The following is a 12,983-nucleotide window of genomic DNA, read 5'->3' as shown; positions in this document are numbered from 1 at the left end:
ACTATGGAGAAGTTCATGTAAAAGAATCTTTCTTGGTTTTTTAGTTTTGTATGGGAAAAAGGTAGTTGATTTCCCTTATTGAAATGGAGAGTGGTGGTTTAAGTTCAAGGTTCATGAAGTGTCGTTCACGATCTTTCGACAACGTTCCGACCATTTCAGGGACAAGCGGAGGAGTAAAACAAAAAAGCGGTATTCATAGGGTTTGTAGACCACTCTTTTAAATTTATGAGGACATTATTTTCTACAGTATGGGACATTTTTTAACACTGTCGAAACTGTTTACTCGTTTTTCACTGTTTCAACTCATAGCTGAGATGAGCTTCTGAGCCACACAGGGGACAAAGTAGTTGCAAACTCGAATATGTACTCATTATTTTGTTGTGAAGCTAATTTATGCGAATTTCGATCGACTGATTACAGCCAATAAAATTTCATGCGATCATGCCGAGAACTCGAATACTAGATCAAATTCACGGTCCCGTCTACCAGCAGTTTGTGATTTTATAGTTTTGTGTCATTTCAATACTGTGATGTAAATTCACAGTTTCGAAAACGAGAGCGTTACGCCGGACCCACAAGATAAATACTTCCTAACCAACTAAACGAAATGGTATAATAACCACTTCATTCGAAAGATGAAATGTATACTTATTACTTATTGATCTAAAAACATTCTTTCAACAGCTTAAAAATTGCTTTGAAAACAGGCTATCGCAATCGCACAAATCTGAATATAAGCTGATGTCAGCTCGAAAATTCACTCAAAATAATGCATTTGGAGCATGTTTTTTTCACTTCATTTATTTGTAAGGCTCAATCGCATAAGCTTTGCGGAGCCGCTAATTCAAGATTTGTTTATACAAAATTTCAACTAAGTTCTATGTTTAGAAGGATTCGATCGATTACTCGCGGTTTACTAGAGGTTAGAGGGGCAACATTTTTTGTGGGACTGGTCAGGTTAGGGATATGGATATGAGGTATCGTTCTTTCAACCGAGGGTTGCGGCACGCACTGTAGCATTGTGTATAATGACCAGGGATAGCATCTGGTGTTCGACTAGTTGTCGAGGGTAGGCGGCGGTGAGATGAGGGGACAATACAAACAAACTTATAACGGAAAAGAAAAAACACAAAAGCATTAAACTCTAACAGGCCTCAGGGGCATTCAAAAGGTACTCTCTGGCTGCGTAATTATCCGTATATTGCCAAACTTCGTGGTCGATGTCATCGTAACCGCTTCCACACCGACAGACATTGCTTTGAACAAGATTTATTCTGTGGAGATGCACATCTAGTGAGTAGTGGTTGGACATAAGTCTACTCATTACACGAATGAAGTCACGACTTACGTCCAAACCTTTGAACCACACACTCGAAGAAACATTTGGAATAATTGAATATAACCACCGCCCAAGACTTCCAGTGTTTCGGTTTGGCAACTAAAGGTTCAAGAAGGAACGGTTGGAGCATGTTATCGCTGCTACAAGATTGATTTGGTGAAGCTAATTTCGTTCATCAAGAAAGCGCGTGGCTTGATAAATTCTCAGAAACGATCGCACAGAAGTGGAAAACGTCGGAGCCAAAGAAATCAGTAGCAACTGCGAAAAAGCTGAACATCATCACGCACAAACGAGAGCTATTGTTTTGTTTTCAGCAAATCAAATTAATCAAATATCAAATAGTTCTTCTCAGTATTCGAAATTTCTTTAAAGCGAAAAAGTTTATAAAATACTGTGTCTAAATACATTCTTTTTGTAATTTTTCCAATCAAGTACTATCAACGTCAACGTCGATCAATTACGTCTTTTGGAAACTTATTAGGGGGTACAAGATGAATCATGAGAGAGACAATTCATTCCCGCTCTACGCTCGTCGGCAAACGATATTCACTCAACTATTTACCAAACGGGAAGTGGGTGTTCTGAAGAAGGGCAGAATGAGCACAAAATTTCTGTTGACTGATGGGAAGTGACAGATATTTTGTCTATTGGAAATGGTATACAAATTATATCACAAACAAAGGGGGGAAAGAATTTGAGAGTTAGTGACAAGCAATGTATCATGTATTGGGCAAACATGAGAAAACGCGGAGAATAAATTTTGCACTAGTTTGCGTGATTGATTCTTTTGCTGAATAATTCGCCTTCGCTATATACAAATTGATTGACGACATTGTGCACAAAGCGAACGACAATCTTGCTTTGCCAGCAGTGTTAAACATGACTGAGATGGAATTTCAAGCAGTTAATATTTATATATTATATAGATTTTTATAGATATGCATAAATATATGTGATTCCAATAATTTGTTGTTGTTGCCTTGAATTATAGAGACTTAGAATTTTTTCAGGTCATTCGCCTCTATCAAGAGTTTGCTTTAAAAACATATAACTCGTAGAGATTTTATCTTTCGAATTAATTGACAAATATTTAATTTAGTTCAGTCGACGAAGAGGTATTAATGCTCAAAACCTTGTACCTCCAACATAGCGCTCTCGTTTTCGAACCAATCAACTTCAGTCCTATGTCCACCTTGCGTTAGACATATATATACCACAGTATTTTCTAATAATGATATGAATTTTTCTTAATACAGTTTATTTCCTCTAGAATTTTTATATTTTGACAACTAAATATCATACTGGTCAAAACCAAGGTGCATAAAAACTGTCGGTAGTTTTAATGTTAAACTTCTTCCGGACCCGAGACAACAATGAAGTAGAAACTGTAGTCGGAATGTAGGAGTGAATCAACATCGTCCAAGACAGTGGCCGAAATGTTCGAAGTAATTCAAGCTCAACACATGTCAACATCTGACAGCGAACCTAAAAGACGATTCTTCAACTTGTGAATTTCCACGACGAAGTTTTGGAAAGAGGGCTCTCGCTAGAGATATAGGAGAAGTGTGTAATACGCACCCCTTAAGCGAGAATGGATTTATCTTGACCGTGCTCTTAAAATTTAAGATAACAACTACGTCAGTACGTAGATTAATTAACACTCAGTCATCTGCAATCATTCTGTATGTTAGATACTGAATAACAAAAGTGCTAGGAATTTTATTTTGTAAGACGCCCAAATTCTAAATTTCCAATCATACGGTGTTAAATGGCCCAGCAGAAGTATTATATAATATGCCCATGAGTTGTTTCTCTCAGAGACTATAAAGCTCAGAGAAACAGCTTGTATGAATGAGAGGTTCCATCAATCTATTCCGTTTCTCCGGTGAGCGTGTTCTCCCAGTATTCGTGTATAAATTCTTCAGTCCGCGCTCTTGTTTTCCTGCATTCTCTGAGCACATAATATAGATGCCAAATGTGAAGACATTTTATTTTGTGAAAACATACTGAGGTCATTTCAAAATATGTGAAAACAATTGTTTGTGTGATTTATCGAACATGATTTAGAAATATCGTGATGGTTTGCTCATTTTTGTTCATTATGACTACATTTGAAGACATTAATTCGTGCCATTCGAAGATATTTGAAAAAATCATCTGGCATCCCTCACATCCAAGCTATTTCTCTCGTGAGAATGTTATCCGGCCGAAAGCGAGCATATTGTCCCGATCGAGGGTATGCCATACTGCTCGATGGTAATCTGATGCGGAAAATATCAAATTGAGAAGGAAATGAATCCTTTCTTACCATTTTCTTCATCTGAGATATTCACTGGGACCTCGACTCAATAAATATGACCCACAGTTATCGCCTCTGAATCGGTTTCAAGCAACAAAAACCTTATAGAAATAATGTAGAAAATTACATCGAAAATCGCTTCCAAAGAAAATTATTTTTCTTATTTTTTTAAAGCATGTTATAAATGTAAAACTTACATGGTTGGATTCTATCATTGAATAGGACGATTGTTTGTATCCATTGAATTTCTATTCTTGCTGGTTGACGAGAAAAGCAGGCGGGTCAAATTGCCCGGTAGGCGCGTTTTAGACACATCTCCTCTACCTAGATTTCGCGGACATTATAAAGGCCGTTGAAATTATCCTGGACGATGCCATTCATTGGACTGCATTGGATGTGTTACAGTTCATCGTGTAGTGGAACTTCCAAGAAACGTTATAACATTATACAGTGAGTTTGAAACCCAGTTTGAGTTTAAAAAATAACTTCAAACAACATTCACATTGCGAAACAAACTTCAAACTTCAGAAACTCCACAGCCCGACCTAATTGATAGCTTGAGCCCTTTCTCTATGCTCTCTACGTTCAAGATAGGGATGGTAGGTTCCTGGTGCGAGTCCATCAGTTTTGGAGTTGGAACTAGTGTGAACAGTGTTTGCCGTTTCAACGTTTCACTGAATTATATCACTGATATATTATAAATCACTCACTTTGGTTTTTTTTTTCAAATAGAATCTAGCAGAAGTATTTTCCTCCTGTGGCATTCTTTTGTTGTTACATGCTACGAATCATTACACAAATGAGAACAAGAGAACTCTGCTTCAGAGATGTCAACCTTCCTTATTTTTCAGGATTTTCCAGACTTTTTGTGACCTTCCCTGATATCCTGACAAACACTCAATTTTCCCTGATTTTTATAAAATGATCCTGATTTATCCTGATTTTTGTACTTTTCATTTTATCAGAAAAAAAATTATCCATAATAAACACACTAGAATCCCTAGCTTTTCCAGAATGAAAACCTCGAATTATATTCACAACACTCAAATTGTTCTAAGATTTTCAAAACGGTACTGAATAATTTCATGAAACCAGAATATTTGACAAATTTAAGGAATTATAGCAAGATTAAGTTTGAGGCACAACATTACCTTAGTGAGGATGATGTATATGTAAGAGTAGCCGTAAGGTTATTGATGAAGGAATACGCTTCAGAGTGTAAAATTATCCAAGAGAAAAAAAATTGTTTTCTAAATTAATATAAAAAGATTTATATAATCAAACCAACTAACATAAAAACTTGAAAACAATCTTCAATTCTTCTCTGCTGATATTAGCCACTAAAAACTATGTAGAACTAAACAAAAAAGATACAGGTTGCGTTATATTTCGCAGCAAATAACATCTAAACACATCAAAACGGTATATGGAACATTGTGGGTGGATGGAATTTTTAAGCTACATAAAAGATGGCAAATGATTGTGGAACAAAATTGTGCATTTATCTTGTGCACTTGTATTTGATGAATGCTGCAGTTTTCTCAAAAATCGTCACGAACTTTCCGGACAACCCAATATGAGCTGTCCTGATTTTTATTTTCATTTTTCCTGATTTTTGGAAATTATAGTTCGCAGCCCTGCTCTACTTCGATTAGCACTTGATGATACACAAGCATGCGAACTAGAACGTCATGATCGCTTTCGGTGCCGAATCGATTACATCTCGCTGGCGCGGAAAATATGTTTAAGTTTAATAATAAGCAAATAAAAAAATATTTTGACAGCAGTTAGGCTGGAATTCGTGCGAATCTAGGTTACGCCAAGATACCTGTAAACAAAGTTTGAACGAAGGGGTTGACAGCCAAGACCGGGTGTCACTCAGTCACGCTACGACACTGGGTAAGACGAGCCATCTGACGACATCTGACATATTTTGTCTGTGTTTTTGTGTGTGTTTGTGTGAACATATTTCGTTTCACAAATTGTAACCATCCTATTCCTTGATCTCTAAATACTTTTCAAACACATATCAAGTTTCAAATGTACGAATTGATTCGAGAAGCTCTAACAAAGATTGAACAAATCGCTTGCAATCTGTTTTGTATAACAGATTCAAGTGTGTACCAAAATCGTATTTTCTCTAACAAATATTCAAATATTGTTCATCCCAAGCGTGAGTAAGCGGTTGCTCGCGAATGGAATTCCGTTGATGTAAACATAAATTCCAGCACTGCTGATTGTTGTCATCTCCTAACAGAAACATAACCCACCTAACCGACCGAGTACTCCAATTCCCGGAAAATCCAAACCGATCCAAGTTTGTTGTTTTTGGAAGAACTATAAATAGAACGAAACGATTCTGTTCCTCCCCCATCACATCCGCGATGTCGCGAAGCCGAACGCGCATTCGTTCGCGTGGATAAACAGATGTGCAAATACATTTGATAATAATATCTGCCATTCTCTCTCTCATCGGGAAGAACTCACCGTCAGAATGTGTTTGTGTGCAAATTTGATGCCGTGGAACTCTCGACGTATTTTTAGCCGATAAAAGTGTTTATTTTGCCAAAATCCAGCCCAAGTGATGAATAACTGTAGCCGAGCACTTGGCGGGGGTTTAATCGATTGCCTCGGCTGTCCGAAGGCCCATTTTCACACATCATCACGCCGGAACGGGCAATTGTTAATCGGAAGACAAATTAACTTTCCCCTTTCGTAGGATGGGTGGGTGAGATTTAATAGATCACGGGTGGTGGGAGGTGAGAGAAAATTCGAACGAAAATGTTTAGCTCTGTGAATGATTTCGCATGTTTCATTCCGTACAGGTGCATTATCGAAATGTTTTGTATGTTTTCGTTTTTTTGGGATAAGAAGTACACTTGTTTTGGCTCACCTAATATCAAGGTGAATACAAGGTGAGCGATGGAAGATGCTACTTTTTTTTTGTTTTAAAAGAAGTCATAGGAATTTGCACATCTTGTCCTTAGAAATATCTGATCAAATGATAGAAAAGCAACTATCAAAGTCGGTTCTATTGGGCTGATGAGAACATTTTGAAGCCGACGATTATAGCGAAGAAGTAGTGTCAGCAAATTGGTGATACGCATATGAAGTTACAACGCATCTGCCTGGTATTTGAAAGGAGCAATTCTGCTGCACAATAACACCAGATTGCAGTGTTCATTTGACCTCTAATATATTGATCCCTACTTCCATAAACACCTAGAATACCTTATTAAAGAGAAATGCCTTTCATGATGTAGAAACTACCTACGACTTCATCAATCCCAGGCTCCGAGGTTTTAATTACGCTACTCCGTGCAATAATTTAACACCTAGCTTCAATGGAATCAAATTCAATATTTGGAGAATCTGCTTAAAGTTGCCTAAAATATTGATTAAGATTTTTCAATGAGGTCATCAAACCCCTAGACATCGATCGCTATGCTATTATGCACTGAATTACTATAAAAATAGTTCTCCGACGTTTAGTCGAGTAAGTCGGAACGATTTTCTGTAAATTGACACACAGTTTGGTTTCGGTAAGGGCAGGAATTATCGAATCATTAGGAGATACCGTGAGACTATTTCGTTGAATGACCGAAAAGGATCCGGCAGAAGGCGTTCAACACTGAGCGAGTTATTTAGATCGTTAGGGAGCGTATTCGACGAAAATTTCAACACACTGTATGTAAAATGGTCGCTGATCTTAATGTTTCGACATCGATATCGCACAAAGAGCTCAAACATGACCTGGGATGCTAAGCTTTTAATAAACGTAAAGTTCATGGGGTTTCTGAAGCTTCGAATAAGAAACAGTTTAAAAGGACAACTTTCATGTTATCACGGCACGATGGACAAGACTTTGTCTTTTCGGATGGAAAGTTATTTTTCTCACAAAGACCAAAAAGACACAGACTGAGGGCCTACAATTCGAGAAATATCCATGGTAGTAACAGAAACAAACGGTCCAAAAAGACCGTATCCGTGATGGTTTGGGGAGGCATATGCAAATGCGGCAAACTATCACTTGTTTTTATTGACAAAGTCGTTGAAATTAATACTTTATATTACAAAACGAATGTTTTGCAGAATGTCGTAAAGCCAAGCATTGAAAGATTGTACAGGAATGATCATTATATGTTTCTTGTTGGGCAAAGATGAATGATCACCTAGTTCACCATATCTAAGCGCTTTAGATTACTTCGTATAGTCATACATGCGGTCGAACTAAACGAGCAAAAGGTGTTTACTTTGGACCATAATCTGCATATCGTATCAGCCATTCCTTGCCAAACCGATAAAGTGGTTCTCAGGTTTTCGCCAAAAGTGATAGTTTTATTTTTTATCGCAAAATATTAGACCCGTATTTTTAATTTTTTTTAGGGTGTTCATTTCTTAGGGTGGTCCAAAAAATCAACTTTTTCCCCTTTCTTCTAAAAATCACTTTTTTTTAAATTCATGACTTTTGAACTTTTGAACAAAACTACCGTTCTGAATCATATTTCGGACACTTTGTTCTAATATCTTGAAATCCTTCATACACTAATGATATAACTATAAAATTAATATCACAATTCCTTCTTTAGAGTAATCCCTTGGTTTCACTATCACTTTATTTGAGAATTACATTTGAATTATTACATAGTAGGAAAAAAAACCAACAGCACTACTCATTATCTTTTGTGTTTGACGTTTGCTTAGCGAGAGCACGAAGAATTTACCCGTTCATAAATATTATCGTTAACAGTTAATTAACTCATTGTCGTTAACACTTTACTGTGATTGCTTGGTAAGTGTTTCGCAGCTGACTATGAAATATAATCGAGTGTAATGTAATTTTCGTCCAAAAAATTACAAAATAAAGTGTCCGAAATTTGATTTAGTGTCCGAAGTTTGACTCTTATTCGCTTCATTTGAAAAGCATTTGATTCAATGATTTTGTTTATGTTTTCAATCAAATAGGTACCAAAGTAGAAAGCTTAAAAGCATATTGAACTAATTCATTCAAAATATCAACCAAATAACACCTGTGCATAAAGTTTAGATCTGTTTTCTGCATCATATGCCTTAAGCGTCCGAAATATGATTCAGAACGGTACATAATATAATCCGTTCAAAAAAAAACTTCGTCAGATTCATCGAAAATATTGAAAACAAACTGCAAAAAAAAAGTGCAAATTAAATTGTCCGTTCGTATAAAACTTTGTCAGTAAAGATCTTCGTCATAAAAATAAACAAAAACTCGTTCGGTTGTTGATTAAACACAGCTTTTACATGTGAAATACAGTGCCTCTTAAATTCTGTAAGTGTTGTTGCGCATTTAATATGTCTTGGTATCGAGTTGAACACATTGATTCCTTTGAAGTACAACGAATTTTGTGAAGCACATGACAAGAAATTAGGTGTTCTTAATTCATTCGCGTTTCTAGTGTTATAACTATGAAAGTCACTTCCTCTTTCAACTCGATCACACAAATATCGAGGCAGCAAACCGTTTATTACTTTAAAAGTGAATGCCATAGTTAAATAAACAATTCTTTGTGTTTGGGAGCTGGTTCTTTGCCATACGCAGGACCCTATCCTGCGTTTCTTCGGTTTAGGATGGATAGAGATTCCCTCCAGGATATATATTTCGGGGGTGAGTGACCGCCAAATTAACCGAATACCAACATAATTACGCACTACAGTAATTTATTCATACTTTCTGAACATTTAAATTTATTACAATTTTACTACATATAAAACATGATAAAAACACATAGATTTCTGACTGATGCAATGGTTGTCTTCCCAATAATTATTTAAATCCTTTCTCTTTTTTCTCCCTTTTGTTTTTCTCATAATTTCTTGTTTGGTTCACATTTCCTTCCCTATCTCTTTCTTATTATCGTTTTCGTATTTCTTGTGTCATCTGCATTGGTAAATTTAACCCATGTAGCAAATCACATTAATGCAGGGGTCTGGGAGAGGTGAAATATTTCACTGTTGTTCAGTATCCAACACTTTGCTTCACGGATAACTATTGCAGAGCGTCCAACATTAAAGATGAAGAAGTGAATCTGTTACATTATAGTATCAATCACATTATTCTGTTTTGCAAGCGCTGTAATCTCGATCTAAATCATTAGCTGCAATGATTAACACAGTATTATCTGCAAAAAGATTGATGTCACAAAATCGTAAAACTCTTCGCATGTCATTGATATAAATAATAAATAAAAGTGGCCCTAATACCCTTCCCTGATGTACTCCAAGATTATTCCCTAGGGGATTGGAAATTGAAACATTAAAAACAGTCCGTTGAGTTCTGTCATTTAAATAGCTTTCAAACCATTTATATGCAGTACTCGTAAATCCAAAGCGCTAAATCGTGTTCAACAACAAGGGCCTAGAAATTGTATCGAGAGCGCGTTTTAGATCCAAGAAAACAGCAATGATATTCTCTTTGCACTCTAGCTTCTCTTTGCACAAAACAGAAAACATCAATGATATTCTCTTTGCACTCTAGCTTCTCTTTGCACTCTAGCTTCTCTTTCCATTTTGCTAATACCAAGTTCAATGCGATTTCACAGGAATGACCTTCCCGATATCCCGATTTTTCTGATATTAGCAAAGCATTTCAATTTCAATATTCCAGCAGCTGGCCTTTAACGACTACTTCTAATATTTTCTCTATCGTGTGCAACATATTGAGGGGACGAAACTCTTCGGCTTTAATCGTTTCAGCAACCTTTTGAATTGGAACTATTAAAGATTCCTTCCACTGCTAATTGGGCATGTGCTCAATTATTAATAAGGTCCAGCAAGATGTAATCGATGACATGAAAGCAATCTTGAATAACTCTAGCATTAACATTATCCACTCCAGCCGTTTTTCCTAAAGAAAAGCAAATAGTTCTAAGTTCGTTTAATGTAATTGGGTGAAAACTCTCAAATCTACAACTACTATTAACCAGCTGTTTTATTTCATCAGGTTCATCAACCAATTCAATGGGCTGATTGATCAATGAAACACTATTGCCAAAATAATCGTTAGATGCTATAGCCTTTTCAGACTGTTCAAGTGTTATGGACTAGATTTTAATAAAGTGTTCAAAATTTTCCATAACTCTTTTCTGTTGCTTTGATGCAGATCAATCTTCCTCTGAATATATTCACAACGATTTTTCTTAATCGATTGTGAATATCTATTACGCGCGTTTGTGTACATATTCCAATGATTTCCATCATTTGTTCTACAAAATTTCTTGTACCATCTGTCTCTCTCACGTTTAAGGCGTAAAAGATCCAAATTGTACCAGCTATTGGAGTTTTTCATAGGAAAATTTTTTTGTGCAACAAGCCGATTTGTACACGTTTTCAAGGTATTAGTCAGAACACCCGCTGATTCATCTAAATTACCGACCTCGAATGGAAAATTTAGGCTTCTCACTACGAGATTCGAAACAGCATGCTTCGAATATTTCCTCCAGCACTTTAAGTTCACAACATCTTCGTTTACCACGAGATTATCTACAATATTGATAATGAAAGTCTCATGTTCGGTTATTTTCAAATTGGTATCCATGACTGTGTAAATAGTATCAAAATTGGAATAAACATGACCAATTAAAGTTTTACTGTGGCTTGAAATGCGCGTAAATTCATGTACTGTTTGTTTCAAATTGAAGAAATCGTATACACTCTTCAAATGGTTCGAATTGTAGTCATCACGCCAATTAATATTGAAATCACCAGCTAATATATTCAATTTGCTAGAGTCAAGGAACATTTCAAGCCAGTTTTCTAAAATTTCAACAAAACGCAAGTCGCTTGAAATGGGACTATGATACAAAATATCAAAATTACCCATCTTCATGCCATGTTCAACTGTAATGCCCAAGAACCATCGATCAATACCACCATCAATAACTTCGTTGAGGCGAAAATTGAATTGAACTGATTCTCTGATATAAATAGCAACAGCGCCAGTGTGCCTAGAATGTGATAAACACGCAGCAACATTATATCCCGGAATACTATACTGATCAAATGATTCTATTTCAACAATGTGTGTTTCAGACAAGAGGACTAGAAATGGACGCCTTTCCTCAACAATCTGACGTAACGCTACGTAGTTTGTTGACAGTCGCGCAATATTCAAATACAAAATATAATATTGGTTCACAATTCTTCTGGAACCTGGTTGCTATTTATTGAAATGCAAGCTGTTTTTTTTTTCAAATCAAAAAGTCTCTGATATACTAAACATTTAGAGCTAAATGCGGCATGATTGAAAGGTACAGATTGACGTTAATCTGTAGTTTTCCAGATAAATCTGTACCTGTGGCAACACTGGTAACAGATGTCTTGATTTTCCACTCCAATCAGATTGTATCCCTACCTAATCACTATACTCATAACAATAATTGTTCGTTCATTCTTTGCTTTTATTCCAATATATGGTTCTTCAAACGAGAACTTACCTGTTTACTGATCAACAATATGTTTAAACAATATGCATCAACATAACCAGTATACGGTATTTCTATTCCCAAAAACACATTCAAACACTTTCACCATACAGCATTCCAAAACCTTCATTCGCTGAATCCGTATCCATGCCATACATCAAACTCTTTCTCTGGTAAGTAATTACAGCTCCACCACACCAGTCCTTCACACGAACAAGTTTACAACCCTGCAATATCATATGTTCTCGCAAGCACACCCCACTGACATCGAGCTGCGGACAGGAAACACCTGAAGGCTAAATTTCATCCTTCAACTAGTCATCAAAGCCCTTCGCGCGATGCACGTCAATTTTCCGGCACTCATTATGGCCCTGCTACCACTACTGGTCGCCGCTCGTTTGCACGATCAAGAAAACACCTTCCGAACGCTTTCACGGCTTCGCGCGGACTGCGATTTTCCCACGCCGTTCGAGCCAACGGCTGGTTGGCAAAGAATTCAGTTCGTTCGCGTTCTATGTTGCTGATAATAAGGATACCAAACCATGGCACAACGTATAACAAAACTGCCATTGGCGGTTATCGGCCCCAGTGGGTTTCGAACCCCAACCCCAACCCTGTGCTCCACTATGCTTAATTCCTCGGGAAATTCACCAAAACATGCACCCACTTTTATGTACCCATAACAGCCACTTCACTGTTTTGATTTTTTGCTTCCACTTCGGGTAGTGTTTATGGCGTGCAAAAAATAAAATCGAAAACGCGACACCATTTCGTATTTTGCGCGCGCTCTTTTATCCACACCTTTCACGAGACAGCATGAATTCAAAACAAACGTACAAAATAAGAAACTTTCAAGAACGGTTTTTTTCCACTCTCACGACCGAAACGG

General features: G+C 36.8%; 1 protein-coding gene across 2 annotated transcripts in view; it reads right to left on the bottom strand.

The window, feature by feature from the left end:
• LOC129768558 (uncharacterized) overlaps nucleotides 1-12,983 on the bottom strand; it is a 117,450-nt gene extending 104,467 nt beyond the window's left edge. The window contains exon 1 of one of the 2 annotated variants that reach the window (XM_055770289.1): nucleotides 12,107-12,983. The gene's annotated coding sequence lies outside the window, so the exon portion shown is untranslated. The remainder of the gene's footprint in view (nucleotides 1-12,106) is intronic. The other variant, XM_055770288.1, reaches the window with a different exon arrangement.

This window comes from Toxorhynchites rutilus, chromosome 2 (assembly GCF_029784135.1).
Source record: "Toxorhynchites rutilus septentrionalis strain SRP chromosome 2, ASM2978413v1, whole genome shotgun sequence".
In the NCBI taxonomy this organism is placed as follows: domain Eukaryota; kingdom Metazoa; phylum Arthropoda; class Insecta; order Diptera; family Culicidae; genus Toxorhynchites; species Toxorhynchites rutilus.
The sequence above is the reverse complement of the archived record's forward strand: the minus strand, read 5'-3'. Positions and strand labels throughout refer to the sequence as shown.